The sequence below is a fragment of the Lucilia sericata genome, unplaced genomic scaffold (assembly GCF_015586225.1).
Source record: "Lucilia sericata isolate MDLA Ls3-8-SP2 unplaced genomic scaffold, ASM1558622v1 Contig000261F_arrow, whole genome shotgun sequence".
In the NCBI taxonomy this organism is placed as follows: Eukaryota; Metazoa; Arthropoda; class Insecta; order Diptera; family Calliphoridae; genus Lucilia; species Lucilia sericata.
Window position 1 is genome coordinate 246174 of NW_023994286.1, and position 25537 is coordinate 271710.

General features: G+C 32.5%; 1 protein-coding gene across 4 annotated transcripts in view; it reads right to left on the minus strand.

Annotated features, from left to right (window-relative positions):
- LOC119602891 (poly(U)-binding-splicing factor half pint) overlaps nucleotides 1-25537 on the minus strand; it is a 119688-nt gene that overhangs the window by 67525 nt on the left and 26626 nt on the right. For 2 of the 4 annotated variants that reach the window (XM_037954689.1, XM_037954690.1), the window contains exon 3: nucleotides 12808-12918. The exons of the other annotated variants lie outside the window; for them this stretch is intronic. The gene's annotated coding sequence lies outside the window, so the exon portion shown is untranslated. The remainder of the gene's footprint in view (nucleotides 1-12807; nucleotides 12919-25537) is intronic. 4 annotated transcript variants of the gene reach the window in all.

Here is a 25537-nt window from a genome sequence, read left to right on the forward strand (position 1 = left end):
TGTAGGAATTCTCTAAGAGCTCTAAGAACAGTTTTATTATCGACATCGCTCTCACAAAAAATAACATTCTGATTATAAATCTATATATATATATATATAAATGAATGTGTGTTTGTTTGTATGTTTGAACGTTATAGACTACTAAACGGCTGCACCGAATCAAATTTTCACAGCGCACAGTGGTATAGGAAAAAAAAAAGAGGGAAATAATTCGGTAACTTCTAAACGGTTAATCCGATTTTAATGAAATTTGGTATGCACAAAGAGGAGGTGTTGTCGAGTTTAGGTCTTGAATTTGGCCTTATAGGCCAACCAGGGGCCCGGCGGGGGGTCCTCAAATTAGGACACCTCGGCTATGTTAAATTTTTAAAACGATCCTATTTCTTCATTTGAGTTCCGATTTAAAAAAAATTTCGTATATAGAATCTCCTCATCGAGCACTATAAAAAATGATATTCGCATTTGAAAATTAAAATTTTTACCGTCCTTACTTTAGTTTTTTTGATAATAGCGGGTCCAAATATTCCCGATTTTCGCCATTTTTTTTTATTCGCTTAACAACAAGTTTATATATCAAGCAGTGAAAGAATTATGAAAAAATCATGACTGAGTCCAAAGTTATAGACATTTTAATTTAAAAAAATTAAAAAAAGGCGATTTTTTGTAATTTTTTTGGGAAAAAAGTATCATTTTCTTTTTAAGTTATCTAAAAAGTTTCTAAGAAGATGTATATAGAATTTATACTTTTTGGAAAGCTGACTTTACATAAAATACGATAAATGAAACAAAACCTAAAAATTTTTGATACCGAGGGGACCAGGTCCATCCAAAAAAACCCTATTTTTTATGGAAAATTCAATTTTGAGCAAAAATTCCCAAATCGCATAGTCGATATCAACTTATAGTGACCTGTTTTATATGACCCAATATATTCTTAATCATTTTGTAACGGGTTTCGATAACCCCGCCCCTGGTATGGATATAATAGACAAAAAACCAAAAAATACCATTTTTGGGATTTTTTTAAATTTTTTGGGAATTCCGGGATTTCTAATAAGAAAACTCGAAAATTTTTATTTAATATTGGATTTTGAGTAAAAAAATCTACCTAACTGTAAAATTTCATCAAAAAATATTCATAAATAAAATTTTTATTGCAATTTGAAAAATTTGTATCTTCGCAAAAACTGAAGAAAACACATTTTTTAATTTTTTATAAAAAAAGTATTCCGCGAATTTTTTAAATTTCTTAACTCTTAAATTTGTTACACATATGGATGAAAATAATAGTGATAGGTAAATTTTCTAAAAGATGTTGAGTTTTCCCTAATTAATTTGTCACTTAAAAAACATTAGGTAGGCTGTTATATATCAATGGAAAGGTAATTTTGTCTATTTTTCAAAACTGTATATAATTTTTGAAAATTAAAAAATTAGCGGAATACTTTTAAAAAAAAAATTAAAAAATGCTTTTTATTCAGTTTTTGCGAAGATACAAATTTTTCAAATTGCAATAAAAATTTTATTTATGAATATTTTTTGATGAAATTTTACAGTTAGGTAGTTTTTTTACTCAAAATCCAATATTAAATAAAAATTTCGAATTTTCTTATTAGAAATCCCGGAATTTCCAAAAAAGTTTTAAAAAATCCCAAAAATGGGATTTTTTGGTTTTTTGCCTATTATATCCATACCAGGGGCGGGGTTATCGAAACCCGTTACAAAATGATTAAGAACATATTGGGTCATATAAAACAGGTCACTATAATTTGATATCGACTATGCGATTTGAGAATTTTTGCTCAAAATTGAATTTTCCATAAAAAATAGGGTTTTTTTGGATGGACCTGGTCCCCTCGGTATCAAAAATTTTTAGGTTTTGTTTCATTTATCGTATTTTATGTAAAGTCAGCTTTCCAAAAAGTATAAATTCTATATACATCCTCTTAGAAACTTTTTAGATAACTTAAAAAGAAAATGATACTTTTTTTCCCAAAAAAATTACAAAAAATCGCCTTTTTTTAATTTTTTAAATTAAAATGCCTATAACTTTGGACTCAGTCATGATTTTTACATAATTCTTTCACTGCTTGATATATAAACTTGTTGTTAAGCGAATAAAAAAAATGACGAAAATCGGGAATATTTGGACCCGCTATTATCAAAAAAACTAAAGTAAGGACGGTAAAAGTTTTAAAATTTTAATTTTCAAATGCGAATATCTCCTAAACTATAAGAGATAATTTACTGCTATAGTGCTCGATGAGGAGATTCTATTTTTTTTAAATCGGAACTCAAATGAAGAAATATGATCGTTTTAAAAATTTAACATAGCCGAGGTGTCCTAATTTGAGGACCCCCCGCCGGGCCCATGGTTGGCCTATAAGGTCCAAATTCAAAACCTCGACAACACCTTCTCTTTGTGCATACCAAATTTCATTAAAATCGGATTAACCGTTTAGAAGTTACCGAATTATTTCCCTCTTTTTTTTCCTATACCACTGTGCGATGTGCAGTTTGTCTCCATTTCTTTCGTAATTTCTAATATTTTTCAAATAACAAGTTTGCCTGTGTTTAAAAATTATAAAAACATTTCAATATTTTTTAAAAATTAAACATAATTTTAAAAAATTATTTGGTAATTCGGCCTCCCTTATATTTTAGAAGATTTAATATTCCAGAATTCACACTTTTACTAAAGTTTTTATTATATTTTGATCAATATTTGATGATTCCTGTGAAATTCCATTTTTTCGTAAATTAAGGCTTTCGTACAGTTGATTTCCCAAGTAAACTCGATTGGGTTGTATCCCCAAAAGACTTTCCGTGGACTTTACATCTAGTTAGCACTGCTGACCACTCTAAAGCAGGTGTATTTTTGGTGTTAAAACAGTTTTTGAAAAATCTAATGTTGGGTATAAAAGCATTTTCTTGCTGAAAATTTAGTTTTTTGTTGGACCTTGTACCATAAAAAGCACAAAATTAATTTCTAGAGTTCTGGCATAGGACGTGCTGTTAATTTTACATGAATGAAATTGGAATTGGGGGCAGACGTCGGAGCAAAAATCTGCACCAACCATCACCAAAATTTTTCTTGGAAAAATGTAGGGAATCCTTGCTCATATCTCTCCAGTATCCTTACTTTCTATCTGGATTCCACTTTTTTCCTTCGAAAATATAAAATGATGTAAAATTTATAGCTATTTTCCCATTTACAAAAAACAAGATAAAGTCATACTTGGATGTAATTTGCTTGCATGTTTTCTTTCGCCAACTGGAGCTTTGGAGTAACATGATGGGGTAGTAACCGCGGAACTTGCATAATTTTTAATTATTTTGAATTATTTATTTCTGAAGTTGTCCTCCACACAGTTATTTTAGGCACTGAAACGCAAATCTGAGCTTTTATATTTTTTAAACTCAAAGTTGAATTGTTCTTTTTACGAATAATATGGGGTATTTCTCGCTGGGAAAGAGTTTTATGTCATGCTGATCACTTGGTTTGTGCTTAATTATCACGATAAATAAAAAAATTAAAAACTTTGTCAATCCTATCAAATTTCTGAGCAATTTGCCTAAATTTCAAAAGTTGGTCTTTTATGGCCGAAATTTTACCTTTTGCAGGGTCAGAATTAAAAAAATCTACATGGTACATCAAAGCCACAATTGTTTTTCTTTATTTTAGGACCAATTATATCCAAGATTTTTGGCCTACTAAGTTGCATAATGGGTTTTTATTTATTTAGTTTTATAATTATGAAACATTAAAATAACGGAAAACTTCCAGAAATGCAACAACAAGAATCTCAAACTTATTTTTTTGTATATGTATAAATAGTAAATGTAAAAATGTATTATTTGTACAAATTTTTTGTAGATCCATTCAATACTTGAAGAGAAATTCGAAAATTATATTTGTTCTTATAATTTTGAAACACACCTTATTGTTACTTTTTGTCGTATTGGAATTTATACAATTTTTTTAATATAAATATGAAAATTTCCAAAGTTTAATGGAGTAGCAAAAATTTGTTTTAAAAGATGCGTTATTTTTTATTTTTGTTTTCGATATCTCTTTTTGTCTTTTAATATACAAAATAAAAAAAATTTAATTACGAACCACAACTTAGAAAACTTTGCATTTTTGTTTATGCCTTAATTCGCAAATTTAAAAAGCATATGGCTAAAATAAGCCTATGTTCGTAGTATAAAATTTTATATTTTCTTGGGGGAATATATTAAATTTTATATACATGTTGAAATTTTTGACAAGAAGTCACTTATTTCATTAAATTTGAGGCTTTTAAAATATTTAATAATATATTTTTTTCTTTTCCTGTCGCCATAAATGAGCCCTTAAGTGAATGCGCAGCCCGGAGAGCTCTTCGTAGAATTGGCCTTATATCAGCCGTAAAGCAAAAAACACCAGCGGTATCAGAAAAAAATGTGAAGGATCGTGTTAAATTTTGCAAGAAGCACAAAAATTGAAGTGTTGATGACTGGAAAAGGGTTATATGGTCCGATGAAACGAAGACTAATCGCTTTCAGTCTGATGGCAAGGAATATTACCGGCACCGCCCTTATGAAAGCCCCTATGAAAAGCACAAAGTAAAAGAAACGGTGAAACATGGGGGTGGTAGTCTGGTGGTGTGGGCTTGTTTCACTTGGTAGAATCTCGGTACTTTAGTAAAATTAGATGCTATAATGACAAAGGAGGATTATTTGAGCATTTTCAATAAAATATTCCAGATTTTGTGGAAGAATGTGCATATCCAGAGTCAGAGGTTATACTCCAACAGGATGGGGATCCGATGCATACGGCAAAAATCGTAAAAAATTGGGTTTCAAACGATGCAATGGCCAACTCAATGCCCGGAAATCAATCCGATTGAAAATTTATGGGCTTTGTTAAAAAAACGTCTTGCGCAATTCGATAATGCACCAAGAAATCTTAAAGAACTTTGGTCGAGAGTACAAACGGAGTGGTCTAGTATTCCGCACCGGACCATTGAGACCTTGGTCGAAAGTACTCCTAAACGTATAAAAAGTGGCATAAAAGCAAAAGGACTTTGCACAAAATATTAAAAATCTAATTGTTTTTAAAACGTGCAAAACTGGATACTTCGACTTTATTTATAAATATGTTTTAATCTTTAGATTAATATTTAATTATCATGAATTTAATTTTGTTTTCTTTTTATATTGTTTTACTGAATATTTTTAATTGAAAACTTAATTATTTTTCCCTTATTTTATGGGTTTTATTGCATTTTTAAGTCTTATTGGCTAAACATGTATCCAATGTAGAAGCAAAAGCATTTTTACGTTTTAGGTTATATGGGGGGTAGGCGTGTCATTGCACCGATTTTTTTGATACTAACATACCAAATTTCATAATCCTAGGATCACTCCTCTAATTTTGCCGTTTCGCTATATGGGAACAAAGCACTGTGTGGTCTGCTCTAAACTTAGGCCAATTATCTCAACCTCCGGTTATCGTTTAACCGGTAGATATTCTGTCGGTTAAAAATATTTTTGTATGAAAACTGTTAATCTATCGTTTCGATAAAATATAACCAGACATTGAGAAAATGGGAATTATAGTACAAAGTACAAGACCGATATGGACAACAGAATCTTCATCTAATGTTGAAAAATTGCAAATAAGGCAGTCAGCACTGTTAAGGACAATAACAGGTGCCCCGTGGTACTTCGCAATAGTAATATTCACAGGGATCTCAATGTCCCCATAAAATGAAGAGATCAAACTCTTCAGTTTAACCTACCTGTCGAAACTAATGGATCACGGACGGACCCATCGGTAAAAACTGCACTTCCATCAAACAGCCAATCGTACGTAGTTGGAAATTCATTTAGAAGTATTCCCTGAAGTCTAAAGTCGTAATTCTATGATCTGTAATTGCACAAAGGGGGTTGCCATGATTAATGTACTACAGTGTGAGACTAAAATGTGTAAATGATGGTAAAATATTTAAACCATCGGTCTAATTTTTTAAACTAAAAACTAAATTTAAAAAAGTTTTATGTTTTTTAAAAATGTATTTATTGAAAATATTTTCAAACTAAAATAAATTAAAAATGCACTTAATTGTACTTCAGAAAAAAAATGTTTACTCATTTACACATATTTGGCGCGTAGTACTAAAGGAACATTTTCATTATAAATTAACATTTTCTAGTTAAAATTTTTTAGTATTTTGTATCTTCTGTTTAGGTTCACGGCAGTTTCAACTCTCAAAAGCATAATCTCGATCAATTTGCCACACTCTTCTTGCGTTATGAACGTCCATTCTTTATGGCAGATCTGCCAGAGGTCTGTTGTGTTTTACATAAGTGTTCGTAATTGTAAACTTCATTTTACCTTAAATTCTTAATCGGGGTCAACTATGGCGACTGAAGGGGCCAATGTAGCAATGAAATTTTAACTGTTTTGGAAGATATCGAGTGTTTTTACCTTATATTTGGGGTCATTATCTCGTTGCATCATAGTTTTTTCAACATTTCGACCCTAATCTTTAAAAATATCCAAATTAAATGCCTTGATAATATCAATAGAAATTTCGACATTCATGATTCCATCAATTTTATGTCATCTATCAATTCTATCCATGCTAGAGAAAGTGCTATGAAGCCTCTTTTCACAGGAAGCTCAAAGCTCTTCTATTAGAATTATCTAAAAGGTTTCAAGACTGGACGTTAAACGATATGATAAATGTTATATGGACAGATGAGCCAAAAAATAATATTCTTGGACCTGATAGGCCAAAGCATGTATATAGAAAACCAAATGCACCATTAAAAGACCGCGACATAATGCTTATTATGAAATTTGGTGATGGAAATATTTTATTTTAGGGATATTTCTCATCAGAGAAAATGAATGCCGAAATGTCGACTGATATTATGAAGCCATTTTATCGAGATATTTTTAATGATTGGGGTCAAAACGATGAAAATGACTATGATACAACTCGAAAATGAGCCCAAATATAAGGCTAAAAACACTAGATTTTTCAATAAAGTGTTACAATTTTATAGCTATATTGGCCCCTACAGTCGCCAGAGTTAAAACCGATTGATAATTTATGGTTTACAATTACGAACACCCATGTAAAAACACAACAGATCTCTGAAAGAGGTGCCATGAAGTGTGGATGTTCATAACGCAAGAAGCGTGTTGCAAACTGATTGAGATTATGCCTTTCAGTGTTGAAACTATCGTTGACCCAAAGAGAAGATACTAAATACTAAAATTTTTGAACAAGAAAATGTTAATTTATAATAAAAATTGACTTAAGTACTACGCGCCAAATATGTGTAAATGAGTTTAATTTAATTTTTTATTTTTCTGAAGTATAACTTGGTGGATTTTTTATTTATTTTAGTTCAAAAATATCTTCTATCAATACCCTTTTAAGAAACATAAAACTTTTTTAAATATCATTTTTAGTTTAAAAATTAGACCAAAAGTTTAAATATTTTACCATCATTTACACATTTTTGTCACGCACTGTATGTACTTCGAGCAGAATTTTTTGTGTGATTGTCGCGAGAATGTTTGACTAACGAAGGCTCATAGAGTCTTAGTAGATTCCTAGCCGCCACACCCGCTACAAAATTTTCTATAGGTGACAGATAAAGAATGATGGCCAAAGCAGGCACAAGTGAAATTGAAGAAAAAAACAATGTGAATTGAAAAAAATATCACTTCTCAGAGCAAGAAAAAAGTTTAATTTAAACATGAATTCCAATAAATAAAGAAAATATAAATGTTCCTGTAATTATCTAACTATGCCCAGTGTGCTTCGCTACCCTAAAAACAACCCACTAACAAGTTGCCGATTTCGTATCCGAATTCCGTCAGAATTCGTTACGAATTCCTTCAGAATTTTCGACAAATCTGATTGAAGTCGGACAAATGTCTGACATTCTTTCGACATTTCGTACGAAAGTCTGATCAAATATAAGAAAGTCTGATAGATGTCGGATAAATGTCTGATAAAATGTCCGACAATTCGTACAAAGGTCTGATTAAGTATAAGAAAATCTGATAGATGTCGGATAATCATTTTCTTGATGATTATCCGACATCTATCAGATTTTCTGAATATTCTGATCAATGTCTGATGAAAACTATTTTTATATAATTTATTATGGTTTAAATTTAATAATAATTTATAAGCGTCAATTATTCATGACATCTTAAGGGTACATAAATAAATAATAGAAACTTATAGATTATTTTTAAAATTAATAAAAATAAACCATACTACTTACATATGTATTATATACGAAAATAAAGTTCATTCATCTACATATTTAAAATTATAAAATTAAACCATAAAAAATTATGTAATTTTTTTTTTGCTAATTTTGTGTATTAACAAAGTTTAAAGAAATTTAAACAATAATCATCATATATGCAGATGTTGATTACTTGATTTACAAAGACCAACTGAGAAAAGAAAATAAAAACAAGTAAGAAATTATAGTCGGGCGTGGCCGACCATATAATACCCTACACCTTTGTCAAAAATATAATGTGATTTATTTGCCATAATAAAGCATTTAAGTTTAATTGTACCTTGCCTTAGATATACATACTTAAGCCGTTTATTGTCGAATAAAATTGTGGACATTTAAGTGAAATTTTGATGGGGGCTTTTCATAGGGGCTAGGGTCATATGAGAACCTATTATTATGGAATTCGTGGGGGTCATCAAGTCTAGTATACAACTTGGTTATTGCAGCTTTTTGTCGTGCCATTTGTGCCAAATTTCATTAAATTATCTCTAAAATTGCCGTTATTTGTTAAGCCGTTTATTGTTGAATAAAATTGTGGACATTTATGTGAAATTTTGATGGGGGCTTTGCATAGGGGCTAGGGTCATATGAGAACCTATTATTATGGAATTCGTGGGGGTCATCAAGTCTAGTATACAACTTGGTTATTGCAACTTTTTGTCGTGCCATTTGTGCCAAATTTCATTGAATTATCTCCAAAATTGCGACCTGTAGTTTGATTACAAGTTTTAAAAGCCCTATTCGGGGGTTCAGTTGTATGGGGGCTAGGTGAAATAATGGACCGATGGTAACCATTTTCAATAGGCTTCGTCTACGGTACCATAAAAGTTCATGTGCCAAATTTCATTGAATTATCTCCAAAATTGCGACCTGTAGTTTGATTAAAAGTTTTAAAAGCCCTATTCGGGGGTTCAGTTGTATGGGGGCTAGGTGAAATAATGGACCGATGTTAACCATTTTCAATAAGCTTCGTCTACGATACCATAAAAGATCATGTGCCAAATTTTATTGAATTATCTCCAAAATTGCGACCTGTAGTTTGATTAAAAAGTTTAAATCCCTATTCAGGGGGTTCAGTCGTATGGAGGCTAGGTGAAATAATGAACCGATGTTAACCATTTTCAATAGACTTTGTATACGGTACCATAAACGAGCATGTGTCAAATTTCATTGAATTATCTCCAAAATTTCGACCTGTAGTGTGATTACAAAGTATAAAAGCCCTATTCGAGGGGTTCAGTTGTATGGGGGCTATGTGAAATAATGGACCGATGTAAACCATTTTCAACAGGCTTCATCTACGGTACCATAAAAGATCATGTGCCAAATTTCATTGAATTATCTCCAAAATTGCGACCTGTAGTTTGATTAAAATTTTAAAAGCCCTATTCGGGGGTTCAGTTGTATGGGGGCTAGGTGAAATAATGGACCGATGTTAACCATTTTCAATAGGCTTCGTCACTGGGACAATAGAAGATCATGTACTAAATTTCATTGAATTATCTTCAAAATTTCGACCTGTAGTTTGATTACAAGGATTACAAGCCCTATTGGGGGGTTCAGTTGTATGGGGGCTAGGTGAAATAATGGACCGATCTTAACCATTTTCAATAGGCTTCGTCACTGGGACAATAGAAGATCATGTACTAAATTTCATTGAATTATCTTCAAAATTTCGACCTGTAGTTTGATTACAAGGTTTACATGGACGGACGGACAGACGGACAGACGGACGGACATAGCTAAATCGACTCAGAAAATGATTCTGAGCCGATTGGTATACTTTAAGGTGGGTATAAGACCAATATTATTGTGCGTTACAAACATCAGCACAAACCCAATATACCCTCCCCACTAAAGTGGTGTAGGGTATAATTAAATTCCCTTTTAAAGTACAGTTGACGAATTTCTAAATATAAACAGGTGTGTGTATGATTTTTATTAAAGAAAAAAATTTACCGAGCAAAAAATACCAGAAAATGTGCAGACTATTCTGTTAAATATCTAAAGGAAATTTATATTATTCGCTTAATTGTCCTCCGCCAATGTGCAGATTAGTCTCATAATTGTCGTAACACTGAAATTCCCTTTCGACAATGTGCAGACAAGTCTGATGTTAATTGTTTAATACTTCAGAAAATGTCTAACAAACAGTTTTCCGATTATTCTGTAAAATGTCTAAAGGAAATTTAGAAATTCGTTAAAAATTCTGATAAAGTATAAGAATTATTTCAGAAAATTTCTGACATCAGACAAGTCTGAAAAAATGTTTACTGGGAAAATACCTATGTACCCACTAAACAATTTTTGCCGAATTCGTACCGACAGTCTGCACAAGTTGCCGATTTCGTGTCCGAATTCCGCCAGAATTCGTTGCGAAAATCGTATGAAAGGTTGCTCGGAATTCGGAACTCTTTGTCTGAGGAAATTCGGAAAAATGTGCAGAATTTTCGGTCAGAAATAGGTACGAAATATGACATTCTTTCGACATTTCGTATGAAAGTCTGATAGATGTAGGATGAATGTCTGATAAAATGTCCGACAGTTCGTTCAAAAATCTGATCAAGTATAAGAAAGTCTGATAGATGTCGGATAAATGTCTGATAAAATGTCCGACAGTTCGTACAAAAGTCTGATCAAGTATAAGAAAATGGCCTGACTATTCTGATCAATGTCTGATGAAAACTATTTTCATATATATAATTTATTATGGTTTAATTTTATTAATTTTAATAATAATTTATAAGCTTCCATTATTCATGACTTCTTAAGGGTACATAAATAAATAGAAACTTATAGAATATTTTTTTAAATTAATAAAATTAAACCATACTACTTACATATTATATACGAAAATAGAGTTCATTATGTACATCTATTTTTTTTTACCAAACACAAATATTATTTATTTTAAAGAAATTTAAACAATAATCATCTCATATGCAGATGTTGTTTACTTGCTTTCCAAAGACGAAGTAAGAAAATAAAATAAAAGAAAAATTAAATTTCCTTTTAAAGTACAGTTGACGAATTTCAAAATAGAAACAGGTTTGTGCATGGTTTTTGTTAAAAAAAAACAAAATTTCCTTCAGATAATGTGCAGAGTTGTCGCAAAGTTTTCTTACAAAAGTACTGAAAATGAGAACAAAATGACCTAGTAAAAAATATCAGAAAATCTGCAGACTATTCTGTTAAATATCTGAAAGGAAATTTATATTATTCGCTTAATTGTCTGACGAAGTTACAAAAACAAATCTCTTCAGATTATGTGCAGATTTATCGGATATAATTCTTAAGCCATTGCAGTGCAGACAAGTCTGATGTTAATCGTTTAATACTTCAGAAAATGTGCAGAAAAGTCTAACAAACAGTTTGCCGATTATTCTGTAAAATGTCTAAAGGAAATTTAGAAATTCGTTAAAAATTCTGATAAAATATAAGAATTATTTCAGAAAATTTCTGACATCAGACATGTCTGAAAAAATTGTTTACTGGGTATATTAAAACCCCCTTTTAGAATTTTTCATATTTACTTTTTACGGAAAAGCTACTCTTATTTTTCTAGTCAGCTATATACAAATGTGACATATCCATTTTGCTATTCCGCCAATTTATTACCTAAATATATAAAACATGATAGATACCTAGTTACGAACTTTTGTATTTAAAATTTCTACTTAAAAGAAAAAAACATTTTACTGCAAAAGGTCCCCCGCCTGCTGGAAAGTGTGACGAATAAGAACTACCAAATAAAAAGTGTTTAATAGCTAGAATTGCTTTAAAGATAAATCTGATGTGGTGCTTTTGTTTCGATCAAAACTGTATTTAATTTGTTGTTGTATCCTTGTATCATATGCGATTATTTATTCCTTTTTTGGTCTGATATTGTTTATTTAAAAATAATAATTATAGCTTATAAAATATTAGTTTTTTTTATTAATTTTAAAAATTTTGTATAGGGTTTTTCCATTCTGCGTAAAAATAATTGGAATGCACACATACATATACATACATGTACATATGTATTTAAAAAGATATCTTTTGTTTTGATCAAATCCATTTCATGTTAATAAAAATAATCGGAAAACTGCGAATAAAGTTGTTTAAAATATTTATATTTCATTTTACAACTAACTGCAAACAGATAACTTTGATTAGAAAATACACCAAAATCCTTTCAATAATGAGGATCGAAGAAGAATTCCAAAAAATATCAATAATATAATATAAATTGTTTCTTTTGTATTTTAGTTTATATACACTCAATTCTATTAAATATTTAAAGTAAAAAAAATTTTGAAATTTTTTAATAGTTTTTGTAATAAAATAATCTACAAATTATTTGGAATTAACAGTCCTATTTTCAATATATATATTTCTTGTTGTACTCAAGAGGAATAAATTATATAACCAAACAGAATCTGAAAAGATAACAGAAAAAGAAAACAAAGGTAGCATTTTTTATGTAATGACAAACATTACCCTTGAATATTCCGCAATCAGCTATTCTCAATCAACAAATATTCTCGAACTTAAAGACTTTATATATGTTGTCTATGCGAAAAGAAAAGAAAAGAAAAAAACAAAAAAATCCTAAAAAGCAAAAAAGAAAAAAATATAATTTATTAGAAATAATCACTCGTATATTAATTTTAATTCAGATTGCACTAATGAGAAAAATTAAACATTTTTCTTCTGAGCAGTGAAGAAAAAAATATTTTGTTACCAAGGTTGACTTAATAGAAACACATACATAATTAATGCTATGCGATAATTCTTATTGTTTTTATAGTTTTCTAGAATAAAACCAATAAAAAAAAGTTTCGGAAATTAGTCAAAAGCTATAACATCAACATTTTGTAAATATTTTAACCCTGTAAATATTTCCATATGAAGAACGTAATAAAATCTAAGGATAATATATTTGGGGAATTTCATGTCAAATGACTCAACTCAAAATATCGATTTCGACGAAATTTGCACTAAAGTTAGTACTATTGGATAGTAGATCAGACACAAATTTTCAGCTCTATCGGTCAAGAGCTGCATGACTTAGAGGGGGTCAAATTTGGACCTTTTGGTCATAGAGGGTTTTACTCAAATGAGTGTAACTTTTCACTTATTGGTCCTAGCAAAAATTGTCCAAAGGAGTTCAGATAGCTATTTCTTTATTCATTCCAAAAAAAAAAATAATTTTATTATTTTTTTTTTTTACAAAGTGGGCCCTTTTTATTTATATTTTTTTTTTTTTTGCTTAAAAGAAAGTCCGGCCTACTATCCCATAGTACTAACCTTGGTGCAAATTTCTTCATCAGAAGACATCGATTTTTAAAGTTGGGTCACTTGACACGAAAATCCCCATTTTTAAAATTTGTTCATACATATCGTCATATAAAATGCAAAATAACGTATAATCACTTTTCATAGTTTTACAGGAGAAGCAAAAAACGTTATAAAATGATCATTATTTAATATACAAAAACAATATTTTACATTTACAGTAGGAAACATAAATGAGTACATGTTGGTACTTTGTGGACCTCTCATGGAATAAAAATAAATGTAATAATGCAAATCCAAACAAAATTCTGTCATTTATTTTAGGTTTAATATGTAACAAAATGAATTGCAATTCAAATCAATAAGCATTAAGTTCTAAGTAAAAAACAGACAAAACTAAAACAACTCATACTTCCATAAATTTTTACCCTTTTCGCTGCTAAAGCTCACCAAATTGATAGTGTTTAAATCGCTTCTTCGTGGTTCACCACAAATTCTCTATTGGATTGGGTTCGGGTCATTGAGCTGGACACTACATCAACATAAAGTTATGCTCAGAACACCATTCTTTACTATTTTTGATGTGTGTTTTACATCGCCATATCGCAGTGAAATTACTTCTTCCCCAGGATTGGGGTTTTTATATACGCAATCAAAAGATTAATATTAAATATATATAGAGAAGATTACGTATTGATGTCGGGACTTTAAACTGGACACTATTTCGGAAGATAAATTTGCTCGCTGAGCCATTTTTCGCTGTTTTTGTGGAGTGCTTTAATTTCCCACCCTGCTTTAGACAAAAAGTGCAATATCAAACTACTACAGAGAGTTCAGCGTACATGCTGCTTGGGTATAAGTGGTGCCATGTATACTACTTCAACCAAGGCTTTGGAAACGTTGCTAGATATTCCACCCATTGAAACATATTTAAGATATTAGGCGGCGCTTACAGCCGAACTGCTCTTTACTTTAGGCGAACTGGCCAAAAGCGGTTATAGGACACGTCATCAATGTATACTGGACACATTAGAAGGTTATACACAATCATCGGACGTGCCTGATCCTATACCAGACACAGAAAATGTCGGAAACTTTGAAACGCTGATCCCAGATAGAATGTCTTGGCCAAGCGGAACATTAGAGCAAATACCAGTAGGAATCCGTTGTTACACGGATGGCTCTAAATTGGGGAACAAAGTGGGGCTGGGGTTCCATATTGAAGACCCAGAAACAGAAATATACCACCGTTTACCAAATCATAACACAAGCTTCCAGGCAAAAGTACGAGCAATAACGGAATGCGCAAATTGGATTAGAATAAATATGGCGCCCACAGCGCTTAATATATTTACCGATAGCCAGAAGGCAATTAGGGCGATATCAGTCAATAGAACTAAATCTAAGACCGTATTGGATTGTAAGAAAGCTTTAACTGAATACTCTCCCAGAGGTAAGGTTCACATAATATGGGTACCAGCCCACTCGGGAGTAGTCGGTAACGAAAGGGCGAATGTAATAGCTTTAAAGGGTAGGGAGCTGGAGGCAGTTAACCTGACAAACGCGAAACCATTCGACGCAACAAAAGCTGAACTAAAAATATGGGTGAGAGAATCCCATAAGGCCTCTTGGAATAATGAAACAGTGGGTAGAACCACGAAGATCCTATGGGGTGACCCTGATGAGAGCAAGACGAGAAATCTCCTCAAAATAGTTCGTATTATTTAAAATGGATATCGCTTAAAAATTCGACGATTTAAGAGCCCCTAGTTACCCTTCGCCAAGGGTAACTATCTTGTCGTGATGCGAGGGCTTAAGTACACATCATGACTATAGCTTACTGTGACTAATGCTTTGGTATCCAGCCACAGGAAGTTATGGTTTCAAAGAAGTGTATAACTAAAGGTTACTCATCTTGGCAAGATAGTGAGTGTGGTATGTGTCTGTCAATCCTACTTCCTTCTATCATGACATAGATGATACGCTATGTTATTCGATTTGGCTCTTTGAGCAGTAAGGGCTTTACCGTTAGACATAGCGTTATATAGGCACTTTTAAGGTCAAGGTGAGTGTAGGGCCTGGATGGCTAGCCAGTGCATAAAGAGGCTAGTTGCTAACAGCTCCCCTCAGCGTCATGGTAAAGCGCTGTTGTAACGTAGTTGCCTAGTCCACGTAAGCCGTCACTGCGTGGATCGTCCGTCTGTACGTGCACACTCGTGGGATTCAAAATAGAGGAACCAAGCATAAAAACAAAAAAGGATGAGAGTAGGGACACGACGGAAGGGGTGGTCGACCTGTTAGGGAAAGACAATCCGGACGTCACGGTCAACGAGGATAATGGGGAGTTGGACAGTACATGGGAGGACGGTGACGTTACCCTTACTGACCTCCATGCCAGAATTGTTGAGCATGAAGGACAGGTACTGACCGACTTAGACGTAGAGGGTCTTCTGGAGGTGTCAAGTGACTCCTTTGGTGAAACTAGTGCCACACAGAAGCTGGGGAATTTATCTCTGTCCGACGAAGAGCTTGCTGACAGTCAGACTGTTAAGATAACATCCCCTGCTAAAGAGGCCAAGAGGATCCAAAGGGGTCATTTGGGAGAAGACCGTCCACAGGTCGTTCGGCAAGTAGCCGTGGAGGAGAAGCCAAGTGCCCCTCCACGAGATATTAATTATACAGGCCGAACGAAGGAGGAGAAGGCAAGGAACGGGACTTTGAGGTCTCTCGCCTTTCTGTCTAAGAAGGCAAAGGCTGATTCTTCAAATTTCTCGTCAAGGGAGAGGCTCCTGCTCAGAAGGCACCGACAAAGCGTCGCTAAATTCGAGAGAATATACGGCCCCGTTGGTGACGTTCTGGGTTGGTCCACTCCCTGGAGACAACAGGTGGATGCTGCAATCAACCCGACTAACACTCAAAAGAGTGATGGGTCGATAGCAACATCAACCTGCAGTCTGCCAAAAGGCAAAGAGGGTGGTATCCCGGAAACCAAGGCGCTCATGTCTTCGGAGCGAGCTGCGGAGGTCAAAGGTTTACCATCCAAAAACCCTAGCAAGGTGGACACGACACCAGGTAAGGTAAAGAGGACCGGTAAACTTCTGTCCCGCACTCCTACTGACCTCCGCAAGAACGTCAGTAAGGAAAAGGGATCCGGTAGTGACCGACCCTCCAAACCAGTGGTGTCAAAGTCACCTAGCACAACGATGAGGTCTGGTCCATCCCCGGCTGGCGCTCCTAAAGGTCCCCATAAGGAGACAATTAAGAGAGCCAGATCTGGTGATGATTAACCCTCTTCATCCAGTAAGAAGGTAAAGAACTCAACTAGCCTGGATGTATGCCTTCAAGTGGCAGTCATTGATCGGAATGATCCAGATGGGAGGATCAGTACCGATTTCTGGCAATCAATTGAAGGTAGGCTGATTGATGAAATCGCCATCTTTGAGGGTGGGCCGGAGGATGTATACTTCAATGGTGCAGACTGGGTTAAGGGCGTGAAGGTTGTCAATTGCGGAAACAAGAACTCCTTGGAATTCTTAAAATCGGCAATTGGCAAATGTAGCGACATTAACCCAGCAGCAAAGCTTGAGGTGATACAGGCTTCCGAACTGCCACTACGGTCAATAGTAACAGTGTGGATTCCACCACCCGTAAGAACGGTGCAAACCATACTGGCAGTATTGGCCAAACAGAATGGTAGTCTTCTTACAGACCAATGGAGACATGTGAACTCACTGGTTTGTAAGGAGAATACTGGCAAGGACTTTCGATTCGCTGTGGATCGTAAGTCCTTAGAAGTCCTGTGCCTCGTTTCTGTAACTCTCGCATCGAGAAGTTTCTCGCATGAAACAGTGGAATTGAAGAAAAAACAATGTGAATTGAAAGAAAATATCATTTCTCACATGCAAGTGTTTCTGTAAGAAAATTTTGTGAGAACTATCTGTCATTTATGTTTTTTGACTTAAGTTATTGGAAATTTGTGAGTAAAAGTGTTTCTGTAAGAAAATTTTGTGAGAAGTTTCTCACATGAACTGTCAAAAAAACTCACATTTTAAAACGGTGCGGAAAGGAAATTTTTAAGTAAATAAAATTTAATTTAAACATGAATTATATGAAACAATGAAAAAGTAATGTTATATTTATAATTATTTAAGATTAAAATAAATATTGTTCACTAATTTTTAGAAAATAGGAGGAATTTCGGATATACAGAAGCAAATGCTAAAAAAGTACGTGGACATAAACTTAGAATTTGCCAAGGGCAAATTTAGTGGGATAATTTTTCGAACAATTTTCATTTAATTTCTATATTTTTTGTTTATTTATTCTTCGTTTATAAATTTGTTCGGCAATTTTTGTTTTCTTCTTTTAATTTTTATGTTTTTGACAGCTGTTTTATTGGAAATTTCCAATAAAAACGTAATTCGTGCAGCCTCTTCTCACTTTAAGTTACAGAAACACTTTTTACTCACAAATCGAGAAACGATGGAATTTTTTGTTTCACACTTCTCGATGTGAGAACTTCTCACTCAAAGTTACAGAAACGGGGTACTGGATGAGTCTTGGCACTGTCAGGTTCCGGTACCCGAAACATGACAGAACCAAAGAAGTTGCTAGTGGTGCAGATAAACCTGCATCACTGTGAAGCAGCTTCAGCCGATTTAGTAACCTTCCTCATCGATTCACAGACGGACGTGGCCCTTATCCAAGAACCTTGGATTAACAACAATAAGGTTCTTGGTTTAAGGGACAAAGGTTACACCTTATTTGTCCCATCTTTCGAAGACAAGGTAAGGACTTGTATCCTGGCAAAGAATGAATTAGGTTTTCTCATTTCTCATTCTTTTAGGAGCGGTGACATAACCGTAATAAACAGAGAAGCCAAAGGTAGGCGTACGCTCACACTGGCTTCGGTGTATATGCCGTACGAGGCGACTGACCCACCCGGCACTGAGGTGCGTGAGCTGACGGCATATGCGAAAGGAAAAAGTGCGATCCTTGTGATGGGCTGTGATGCTAATGCTCATCATTGCCAATGGGGCAGCAAGGATATCAACAAAAGAGTTGAGTTAATGTTTGACTTTATAACTGATAATAATCTCATCGTCTGTAACAAGGGCGATACGCCGACCTTCAGGAACAAGGATAGGGAGGCAGTTATAGATTTAACTTTAATTAACCGTTTAGAAGATCTCGTTAGGGATTGGAAGGTTGCAACGGACTGTTCATTTTCGGACCATAGTCGCATTACCTTCACACTGGATTTTGTCTTGGCTAGGAGTCCACCTTTTGGGGATCCTAGGAAAACAAATTGGGGAACCTTTAATGATAGGGTAGAGTCTGTATTGGCACAACGGGCCTTGTGCGATTTGTTGCCAACTGATTTAGAGGGGGTTGTGAACGAGTTCACAGACCTACTTAAGGGAAGCTATGAGCTATCTTGTCCGGTTACTTTCCCGGGCAAAAGAGAGCAACCTAAGTGGTGGACCAAGGAACTTAGACTTCAAAGGTCGACTGTTAGGAAATTGTTCAATAGGGCCAAGCTTACAGATTGACTGGAACAACTATAAAATGTGTTTCAATAAGTATAAAGCTGATCTCAAAAGGGCTAAAAGGATTTCATGGTCCCAGTACTGTGAATCCATAGACAATGTCAACGAGTTATCAAGATTATTATAGATAGATATCTTAAATTTTTTTGAAATGGGTCTCAAAAATTTCAAAATTTTGAGATGATTACGGAAAAAATGATATTAAAATTTTTGTAGAGTATTTTTGGTCCACAAAATAATATTAAGTGGGTTGAAGAGTCATATTACTTTCGATTTTTCCGAAATAGGTGTCAAAATTTTCGCAATTTTTAGCTTATACTAAAAATAATTAAAAATTCAGTTTGGGTTTGGTCCATTTCAGAAATTTTTAGATTATTTTGGAATTTATAATACACTAAGGGCCATTATTACAACTTGCCTTTAATGTTCATAATAATAAAAGGTAACTTTAATTAAAGTGAGGAATAAAGTGAACTTTAAATATTTTCATTACTACAACATAATTTTTTATTATACAGAAACCGTAGCATACTTTTAGCCGTTAGTAATATTTTTCATATGAAAAATGACATTGAATTTATTTTTCATTCATATTTAAAAAAAAAATCCTAAAGCTTACGTTAAAAGATAAAGGTAAGGTGATCTTCCTGTTAGCCTACGGGACACTTTTAGCTAAAGTTGACTTGTAATAACGAAAAACACATTATCTGTACGATAACTTCCTAACTTTAGTTATTGGCAATTAGTTTTACGGACCAGAAATACTCTAACAAAAATTTTAATTATTTTTCCCGCGATAAGCTCGAAGTTACGGAATTTTTGAGACCCATTTCGCAATTGCTGATAGGGAACTGATCCCCTTTTCAAAAAAATTTTTTTTTTATTTTTCGCATATGTTTTGCAAGGTCAATTATCCCTCCAATGACTACTTCCATGTGTCTAACGATTCAATTACAACTTCAGATCTGTATAAGTTTACTTTCTTATGATTATTACTATACATATCTATACGAAAAAGTTCAAATATATTATTCAGCAATTCATAATATTTCGCAAATTTTCATTATTACAACATAATTTTTTATTATACAAAAACCGTAGCATACTTTTAGCCTTTAATAATCTTTTTCATGTAAAAATTGACATTTAATTAATTTTTCTTTCATATTTTAAAAAAATTCTTAGGCCTTAGGCGCTAAAAGTGTCCGATAAGCTAACGGGAAGATCACCTTACCTTTAACTTTAACGTAAGCTTTAAGAATTTTTATAAAAATATGAAAGAAAAATTAATTAAATGTCAATTTTTATGCTACAGTTTTTGTATAAAAAAATGTGAACTTTGAGCCTTGATAAAATATAAACCGTAACGAGTTTAGAAATTTTGGAGAAATTCAAATTTCGTATTTACATGAAGAATATGTGTACAGAATTTCATCGAAATCGGGGAGGGTCATGTTCAAAATCCAACTTTACCCTATATATTTTCTTCATTATTTGAAATTCGTCTTGTTTTATTGTTTGTTTTTCATATATTCTTTGGTTTGTTCCCTTTTTATACCCTCCACCGCCATCAGTGGTGATAGAGGGTATATATAGAGGGTCATTCCGTGTGTTACACAAAGAAATATTCATCTGAGACCTAACAAAGTATAAACAGTGATCTTCCGAAAAATAGAGCCACCTCTTCTTTCAAAGTTTCTTTTCACTTTAAATTTCTCCAATGAAGAATTGAGTTGGAAAAACTAACTGAAATTTTGAATTGATCTGTTATGAATATAATACCATTATTTTTGCAATAATTTACGCGTCGCTATTCGTAATTTAAATGTAATTTTAAATTAAGCTATATAAAAAAGTGTGCCATAAAAAAGAACCAGTTTTCAAAAATATCAGAATTTAACAATTTGTAGATAATTTTCAAATTGAAATCGATACAAATAGTAAGTATAAGGCGTATTATTACAATCCTAATATAATCTCATTAAAAAAAAAAAATTAATTTGAGTCCTAAAAGAGGCAAAAGCAGACTTTGCCGGCTAGGCCGCAGAAAAATGATAAAAATACGCCATGTTCAATGTAAGGGCTATAGGCAAATTGTAGAAATAATTCTTTGGTCCAAAGAAATAAATAAGTTTAAGCCAGAAAATATCAAGAAAAAATATAAAATATTTTTTTTTTTTTTTTTTTTGAGCAAGAAATATGAAGTCATGTAAAAAAATGGCGCTTTTGAGGACACAATAGTGAGAATCTCCTTAAAAAGTGCTATTTCTCATTCAGCATAGCATCATTAATTATAATTATGGGATATTTTCAGTCCTATCTTCTCTCAATCCGAAATATAGACCATATTCCAAACAAACAAAAATAACCCCACACCATTACGTATCCGCCACCATGTTCAATGATATTCATAGTACATTGGGGACAAAATTCAGTGTTGGAACGTCTACATACAGCTATACGGATCATATCAGAATTAAATAAATACATTTTTTTGCACAAAATATTTCGATTCCTGCTTAAGGGGAGATTTCAAATGTTTTTTTAGAAATTTTATTTTTCTTTCAGGATCTTTAAAGTACCATATAATACTTTTCTACTAATTTTATCCTTTAAATTATTTTTGTACATGAGAGATCTTACTATTAAGCTTTCCAACAACTAAGTTATATTCCCTTTTAAAGGTACACGGAGCACATAAAAGTGTCATCCTCTGCATGAGTCAGAATTTCTAACTGCATCATCTATCAAATTCTTGGAGTACCCAATTATTTCAACAATTTGTCTATAGCCCTTTCCTAGATTATGGAGTGTTTTTATCGTTTTTCTGCTGTGTCGCCTGCAATGTTTGCTTCTGCCCCTTTTTCGTCTCAATATTAAAATTTTTTAATGAAATACTTTTAGGCCCATTATTATAACTATCCAATAACTAAAGTTAGGAATTTATCGTACAGATAATGTGCTTTTCATTATTACAAGTCAACTTTAAGCGTAAGCTTTAACGTAAGCTTTAAGGATTTTTGTAAAAATATGAAAGAAAAATTAATTAAATTTAAATTTTTATATGAAAGAGATTATTAAAGGCTAAAAGTATGCTACGGTTTTTGTATAATACAAATTTATGTTGTAATAATGAAAATATTTAAAGTTCTATTACTTTTACTATTACGAACATTAAAGTCAAGTTGTAATAATAGCCCTTAGACTTACTATTTCGATCGATTTTAATTTGAAAATTGTCTACAAATTATAAACTTTTTATATTTTTGCAAACTTTCTCTATTTTTTGTCACACCTTTTTATATAGTTTAATTTAAAACTAATTTAAAATTACGAATAGCGAAGCGTAAATTATTGAAAAAATAATAGTATTCATAACAAATCAATACAAAATTTCAGTTAGTTTTTCGAACTCAATTCTTCATTGGAGAGATTTTAAGTGTAAAGAAACTTTGAAAGAGGTGGCTCTATTTTTCGGAACATCACTGTATATTCCACGTCCTTATCAAATTCTGAGTCGATTAAGCTATGTCCGCCTGTCTTTCTGTCTGGTTAAAACACGCTCACGTTAAAACTTAGCAAAAGAAATAAACCATATTCACCAAAAATTCATTGTTGTCCTAAGCAGTTTGGTATCAGCAAAATCGGTTCACAACGTTAAAAGTTATGAGTAGACATTTCAGACTACCTCGAAAAAAATTATTAAGTTTTTTTCGTAATTTTTAAAGTCGTTTTCTCAGAAACTACAAAAGATAATTCGATGAGTTTTGTCACCCGTTATTTTTTTACCCAAGGATTAATTATGTTGAAAATCAAAACAATCGATCCAAAATTTGCCATAGCCTTCATATAAGGGTAAATATTTTCGGAAATGGATTTGCCGTTAATAACTTCCTCAAATATATCAATATCAACTTAAAATTTTGCACATACAAATATAATATGAACAGAAATCATACTACAAACGTAGATTTGTATCGGTCCACAATTGGTCATAGCTCCCATATAAGGCCCACTCACAAAAATCACTCAAACACGCATATTTCACTGATAAATAAAGCTATCAAGATATAATTCGACATGAATATGTTTTGTGAGTGTATTAATCACTCTTCCGAATCGGTCCATAATTGGTCATGCCTCCCATATAAGGTCCACTTCCGAAAATCACTTAAACGCTCATATTTCATTAACTAATAAACCTATTGCGATAACAGGAATATGTTTTGTATATATATAAATCATTCAGCGAAATTTTTTCGAATCAGAGATTTTAAGTGTAAAGAAACTTTGAAAGAGGTGGCTCTATTTTTCGGAACATCACTGTATATTCCACGTCCTTATCAAATTCTGAGTCGATTAAGCTATGTCCGCCTGTCTTTCTGTCTGGTTAAAACACGCTCACGTTAAAACTTAGCAAAAGAAATAAACCATATTCACCAAAAATTCATTGTTGTCCTAAGCAGTTTGGTATCAGCAAAATCGGTTCACAACGTTAAAAGTTATGAGTAGACATTTCAGACTACCTCGAAAAAAATTATTAAGTTTTTTTTCGTAATTTTTAAAGTCGTTTTCTCAGAAACTACAAAAGATAATTCGATGAGTTTTGTCACCCGTTATTTTTTTACCCAAGGATTAATTATGTTGAAAATCAAAACAATCGATCCAAAATTTGCCATAGCCTTCATATAAGGGTAAATATTTTCGGAAATGGATTTGCCGTTAATAACTTCCTCAAATATATCAATATCAACTTAAAATTTTGCACATACAAATATAATATGAACAGAAATCATACTACAAACGTAGATTTGTATCGGTCCACAATTGGTCATAGCTCCCATATAAGGCCCACTCACAAAAATCACTCAAACACGCATATTTCACTGATAAATAAAGCTATCAAGATAAAATTCGACATGAATATGTTTTGTGAGTGTATTAATCACTCTTCCGAATCGGTCCATAATTGGTCATGCCTCCCATATAAGGTCCACTTCCGAAAATCACTTAAACGCTCATATTTCATTAACTAATAAACCTATTGCGATAACAGGAATATGTTTTGTATATATATAAATCATTCAGCGAAATTTTTTCGAATCAGTCCACAATTGGTCATAGCTCTCATATAAAGTCCACTATCAAAAATCAGTTAAACGCGCATATGTCATTGTAAATAAAGTTATCGAGATAAAATTCAGCACGAATATGTTTTGTATATGTAGCAATCGCTCTACGATTTTTTTCCGGATAAGTCCGTAATTGGTCATAGCTACCATATAAGGTCCACTTTCGAAAATCACTTAAACGTATAGATAAATCATTGTGCTAAAATGTTTTGCAATTGATCCGTTATAGGTCGTAACTCCCATATAAGGCCAACAGCATCGTTTAAAAAGTCCATATCCGAAAATCACTTAAAATAATTTTTTTTTGCGACCTATTCAAAACAAGTTTCATATATGCATAAAGAAATTACAAATGAGTTACCCCTCACTACGGAAACAAAACTTATGCCGAGTTAACTAGATAGTTATAAAGCTTTTAATAAAATGTAACGTGCTTGTGGATGGTATTTAAGATTCGGCATAGCACTCTAACTTGTTTTGTTTCTTTTTTATGATTTCAGTTAAAGTATTAGTTTCAGTAAAGAATTAAACTTTTTGTAGATTTTTATGAGATTTTGTTTGACTTTTAGGGTTTAATTTGAAAATATGTGATTTTTTATTTAAAATCCAATTAGTGGATTTTGTATGTGTATTGTTTTGTGCGAAGTTGAATTACATATGGGCATTTCCATCGTGACAAACGTAAATGTCGTACGTTTTGAAAAATAAAGTCTTTTCGATTATTTTGAAATGGATCTCAAAAATTCCGTAATTTTGATCTAATTAAGAGAAAAATAATTTTAAAATTTTTGTCGAGTATTTTTGATTCATAAAATGATTTTAAGTTGGTTGGTGTTTAAGTTCGTTTTTTTTGTACGTGTATTTACATTTTTTGATGATTTGATACTTGTTAGGATTTAGTACACTCCTTTTTTTACACCCTTGGGTGGGGATATTTTTCTAAATTCTAACGAGTAAAACCGCTAACGGTATTGGCTTAAATATTGTTCGCCACTTTCTGCCATTAAAATATAGCATTATCTTCCTAATCGCTGTCGTATACGTTTCGTATAACCCAAACACAAGGTAATATTTAATAAAGATTTTTATTTAAACAAAATTTAAAAAAACACTTTTTTCGTTTTATTTTCACGCACGATTTAACGATTTCACGGATTTAATTTGCCGCTTACAAGTACACCACAAATTAATTGGTATTCTTTTTGTTTTATTTGTTTCCACACAAGATCGCCATATTTATTTGGACATTTT